The sequence below is a fragment of the Diceros bicornis genome, chromosome 6, assembly GCF_020826845.1.
Source record: "Diceros bicornis minor isolate mBicDic1 chromosome 6, mDicBic1.mat.cur, whole genome shotgun sequence".
NCBI lineage: Eukaryota > Metazoa > Chordata > Mammalia > Perissodactyla > Rhinocerotidae > Diceros > Diceros bicornis.
This window is the reverse complement of record NC_080745.1, coordinates 48,192,423-48,198,594: the sequence shown is the minus strand read 5'-3', so window position 1 is coordinate 48,198,594 and position 6,172 is coordinate 48,192,423. Positions and strand designations below refer to the sequence as shown.

General features: G+C 34.2%; 1 pseudogene; it reads left to right on the top strand.

Annotated features, from left to right (window-relative positions):
* The first annotated feature begins 3,910 nt into the window (after positions 1 to 3,910).
* Positions 3,911 to 4,356, top strand: LOC131407599 (small ribosomal subunit protein uS11-like; annotated as a pseudogene).
* The last annotated feature ends 1,816 nt before the right edge of the window (positions 4,357 to 6,172 follow it).

Genomic DNA, 6,172 nt, shown 5'->3' with positions numbered 1-6,172 from the left:
AAGGGAAGCCATAAAGTGCTTCCTTTAATTGAAAAGGTGAAAGTTCTTGACTTAATAAGCAAAGAAAAAAAATTGTATGCTGAGGCTGCTAAGATCTATGGTAACTTTTATTACAGTACAGATCTTCCTTGACTTACGATGGGGTTATGTCCAAGTAAACCCATCATAAGCTGAAAATATCAATAAGTCAAAAATGCACTTAATACACCTAATCTAGTGAACATCATATCTTAGCCTAGCCTACCTTAAACATGCTCAGAACAGTTACATTAGCCTACAGTCAGGCTAAATCATCTAAAACAAAGGCAGTTTTATAATAAAGTGTTGACTATCTCACGTAATTTATTGAATAGTGTACTGAAAGTGAAAAACAGAATGACTGTATAGGTACAGAATGGTTGTAAGCATATCAGTTGTTCACCCTTGTGATTGTGAGGCTGACTGGGAGCTGTGGCTCGCCGCTGCTGCCCAGCATCACGAGAGAGTATCGTACTACATATCGCTAGCCCAGGAAAAGGTCAAAATTCAAAATTTGAAGTATGGTTTCTACTGGATGCATATTGCTTTCACACCACCATAAAGTAGAAAAATCATAAATTGAACCATCGTTGTAAGTTGAAGACTTTTGTATATTGTTATAATTGTTCTATTTTATTATTAGTTATTGTTGTTAATCTCTTACTGTGCCTAATTTATAAATTAAACTTTATCATAGGTAGGTATGTATAGGAGAAAACATAGTATATGTGGTGTTCAGTACTATCCATGATTTCAGGCATCCACTGGGGGTCTTGGAAACATATCCGCATCAGTTAAGGGGGTCTTGGACCTCATCACATAATTTTTTTACTTTTGCTTTCTGATGTCCATTCTAAAACATAAAACACTAACTCTTAATTTTGTCTCTTTTGTGATGAAAGACACATTTCCTTAGAAAAATATTGCGTAGTTATGTGTTCACAAATTAGAACTAGTTTCAGAATTTATTTGCCTACTCTTCACCCTTCACAAATTAGATATCCGTAACTGGTACAAGGTGGAAACACACAATTACTAGATGATGGAAACACACATCAAAATGAGATTATAACCATTTACTAATGTAGTTCTACAATCCCTATGACAAACATTAGCAAGCATGCTAGATGATTATGGCTTCTTTAATGAATAAAACTGTCATGTTTTCCTTCAATTTCACTGGGGGATAAAAAATCGAGGATAATATTCATTACTTCATATTGGCTATTAGTCATGCAAGTCAATATGCTTAATCCAAATGCCTAAAATATAAAATTTAAATTTCTGTTTTGGCAGATCAAAAGAAATCTCAAATTGGGTAATAATGTGTGAAGAAGAGGAGAAGAAGGGTGGGAAAAAGGAGAAAGAGGAGAAATGGAAGAGGAGGAAGGAAATGGGAGAGGAGAGGGAGAGAACTGCATTCTTAAGAAGTCTGAAAATTTTTTCCCATTTTTAAATACATCATCATTGTTCGGTATTTATTCTATGCATTGTATTATGTATTTATAAACACTACCTTACTTAATCTTCACAAAAATATGAGATATTCAAATTAGGAATAAAAATGCCAGTAACACTTCTTTTCACCAGCTTTGAGTCAGTGAGGTTTTCATTACTTATCCAATTATTTATCAATAACGATCAACAATCTTATGTTAGTTATCAATAACAAAATTCAACATAGCAGCGTTTGTGCTTTCATCAATTTTAATATCTATATAATGTGAACCTCACTTAAATTTTTTACTCTTTTTATCTTATTACAGAGATGATCTATTTTCTTAAATGGATGACTTTCTTCCTCAGCTAACTTATAAACCAGTTAAACTCTGAGATAATCTTTGGAGGAATGGGCTGGGAAAGACGACTGTGAATGAATATGCTAATCTCTGGAGGGAGACTAACGGCAGATCTCCTGTAATGCCATTCTGTTGATGCTGGAGGCCCTCCAATTTTTTCCTGAGGCCCAAAGTTGCTTTAGTTGTGGTCATATCCATGCCATCCCCATATTACTCTGAGCTTGGATTTTAGTTCCAGTTTATATCTAAATAGTTCAAACATATTCAGGATTTTTTTTTTAAGTCACAGCTTTTTCAGATTTACCCACATTTAGCAATTTCTTTGCTCTGCATGAATCAGCACATTTTACTTCTTTCTTCTGGATCCAATTCTTCTTACCAAAGCAAAAAAACCTAAGAATTATTTTTTGAGTTCCTGGATGTGGTAAGGTCTCTCTTTGTTTGAAATGTCTTTACCCCACCATCATTCTTGGAGTATGACTTGGCTAGATACAGAATTTGGGGTGAGAAAATATTATTCCTAAAAACTTTGAAGATAGTTCTGTTCTCAGTGATAGGGCATACACTATTGCCATTCTTTAAGGGTAAAGTCATATGTATATATACAAAACACATACACACACACATATTTTGGGCCAACTCAGTGTGGAATCAAAAGAGAATGAGCTTTAGAGATAAACTGATCTAGATTTTAATATCTCTTCCACAGTAAGATGTGCAAACCTTGGCAAAATTCTCAACAGCTTGCACTTATTTGCTCATTTGTGAAATTCAGTTAACAATTGGTAAGATAATTAAATTAATGAGTATGTGTATGTATGTGAGTATCCCAGTAACTTTCTACTTCCTATTTTCTGCAGTGTTCAATATATATTTGTTTAGTTCTATCCCCTGATGCCCACTGAGTGTTTTGACTCAATGTAACTGGAGTGATAACACACAGCAGTTGCTGATTTTGTTTTTCTCTTCTACTCCTCCTCTCCCCTCTGACTGGATCTAATTCTCTTGAATGATGAAATGGGTAGAGATATCAATCCGAGAATGAGGCCTCACGTGTTGCTTGAACCCAAAATAATTTACACAGGGCATCAAGACAGCAAGTTTCTGGGTTTTCTGCTGTCCTTTGTTACTTTCTGTTAAAAAGCAGGTTAGTGTCCCCAGTAATAAAAAGTGGATATAAAACAATGTCATTTTGTATTTTTCTTGTGCAAGTCATTGATGTATTTGGCAAAGCCTTGTTCAGAAGGAGGTAAACAGACATTTGACATAAAAACCTTGGGGATCTCATTAATATTCACTCCTTATTGCTAAAGCAGGCTAGTGCACAGAAAATTTGATTTCTGGAAGAACTGTTATGTAAAATTAGGTGTTTTTTTTTAATTACTTAATTTTGAATCTTCATTTCCTTAATGACAAATTGGGAAAATGGTATATTTCAAAGTGATTTTATGAAATTATCAGTACTACACATAAAGGATAACCCATAATAATAGTTCATCTGTCAATAGGAAATTATTTACTGGCTGGGGATTGCATCACTCATTAATTTTAAGACAGCCTGGGATAAAACATGATCCTATAAGTAAATTACTATTACTTGGACAGATATACAAAATAGATTTAATGTGGTGGGTGATACTAACCTCTAATGCAATATCCGACCCATTTAGCAAAATGTTATGAAATTCCATATGACCTGCTCTGCATAGATATGACACTAAAAAAAAAAAAAAACAATTGAAAATAACTGAAATAAAAAAATGTAATCTGATGTTATACAGAAATGTGTATTCAGTTACTTTTTCCTAATAGACCTGGTTTCTTAATTTAAGAATTTTTTCTTTGGGGAACAATGGAGAAAGTTATTTTGGAAGTTTTATCTGTAGGGTAAGTATAACCCCACAGTTAACTCCCAGTTTACATGTGACATCTACTTCCAGGTAGTTAAATGTACAAATTCTCAAAAGGGGCCTAAATTCTTCAATATGTTTTGAGAGTGGCTTAATATATGCCCTAAGAACTTACTTACATACTTGTAAATAAAAACCAGCAATTAGCTTTCCCATGGCAGAGTCTGGAGATGACACACAGAAATGATATTTCACAAAGGGAAGGAAAAGAAGAAAAAACAGGTCATCAGCTTCAGACCTCAGGTGGCTAAAGGAGAGAATGTATTTGCTGTCTGCCATATTTTTGCACCCTTCAGTGTCTCTTTTGTCCATATGACCTATCTCTCTGGCAAGGAAGCCATCTGCCCTGTGACTGGTGGGATGACAGTTAAGGCAGACCAAAATGAATCCTTACCATATGCCGCATGTTGGCCATCCAGGATGTGGCTCAGAGGTGCAAGGAGCTGGGAATCATTCCCCTACACATCAAACTCTGGATCACAGGAGGATATAGCACCAAGACCCCTGGACCTGAGGTGCACTCAGTCCTCAGAGCCCTTGTCTGGTCAGGGAAGAAGATCAGGCAGATTGACGATGTCATCTCCTTCCCTTCTGAAAGTACCTGCAAGAAGGGGGGTCACCATCTGTGAACAGGACTCCTCAAATTAGTATTGTTTTCTGTTAATAAATTGTCTTTGTGTAAGCCAAAATAAAAACAAACAAATAAAATAACAGCAAATACATTCACTTTGGTTGCATATAAACAGCTAAGAATTTGCCCAGTGGAAAAAGACATTGGGAAAATTAAAACTAAATAAATTTGTCTTTTCATATGCTTGAAAGTCAACTCATATTCTATTAAACTAGCCAAAAAGTGCACATACAGTAACAAGTACACCCCATCATGAACACAATCCGCTTTCATGAACAAAACCACAGCATAAATAAAAGATGAGCTTTAGGAAATTTAAGTGGCAGCAAAAATGAAGACATTAGAAGGGTTCCAAACTTTCTTTGACAAAAATATGGGGAAAGTAGAATTATAATCATAATATAAAGCAGAAGATATGATAACCGCCTTCATTTACTTATGATGTCCCAAATGCTTTCTTCTACAAAGTATTGCTTGATATTCGAGGTAGATAATAGAAATGTAAGGAAGTAGGTCACTGAATAGAAAACTTTGACTCTAATTGAATGCTTATGCAATTACATCTTCTGAGAATTTTCTGAACTAGATTAATAGATATCAAGTCAGATAGGCATGTTCTTGATCTGTTGACTTAGTCAAAGTGTTAAGATGCATTTCAGGAAATCTGATAGTAAGCTATAAGTATGTCACTGACATTGCTTATTGTAAGAACCAGTAGTAAGTTGTAAATTTGTCGCTTAGGGTTTGGTAACTGTAGATGATAGAGGCACACCCATGCAGCACTGGAATGCAGAAGCAATTATTAGGAAAGGAAAGAAAATCAATCTCAAGAAAATACATCTTTTACACACAACAAAACATAATGGTAATCAGCCCCTATGTTATATTGGTGATAACAGTTTTTACAGTACAAAATCAATCCAGAATATACACAACTATGTTTTATAATATCACTAACTTTCATTAAAACCATTGATTTGATTTTCAGTTTTTAACGCAAGCTATGGGTGAAAGTACATAAACACATCACTCTTTCCCCTCGAGATATTCCTCTGTCAACTCCTTGGCTCTATCAAAAGAAAAAGAAAGACAAAAAGGAAAAGAAAAATATATGAAAAGAAGGAAAGAGAGAGAATGGGAGGGAGGTATAGGGAGGGAGAGAGAGAGAAAGAGAGAAAAATGTTAAGACAGACCTAAACACATGGGAATGGGCAAATTACAAAACTTGCCCCACAGTGTGAAAGAAATGCTAGCCAATCCATATTGTTTCAAACCCAAAAAGAAAAGAAAAGAAAAAAGAACAAAATAAAAATAAGTGGAACACTTTCTTAAACAAATACACATAATGCAAATATTTTTATTTTTAAAAAGACATATTTACATTTTCCTTGACTATCACTTTCTTAATTATACGTAATATAGCATGAGAACATTTAACTCTTGCTGACTGCCTCTTGATAAAAGCATTGACATTGAATGTTGTGTCAAGCTGCGTATAATTTTGTTATTAATAATATTCTTACCAGAAATAAAGCAGAATTTGAGAAGTAGACTTCATAATAATCTTGAGCTGATAACAGGTTTGTAATGTCCTAAGAAAGCAAGATACATCAAAATCATTATATTAAAGAAGGAAGGATAACAAAACAAGCTAAAGCGATTGATTGAGATGTACTGTAGATTAGTAGAGACATATATCTTAGAGTCAGTAGGCCATATACCATACTGTGCCAGTTATATTGATTCTGAAGTATGATACACATAGTTTATAATTTTCATATTCCCCCCAAATTTTTATATATAAAAGAAAAAGT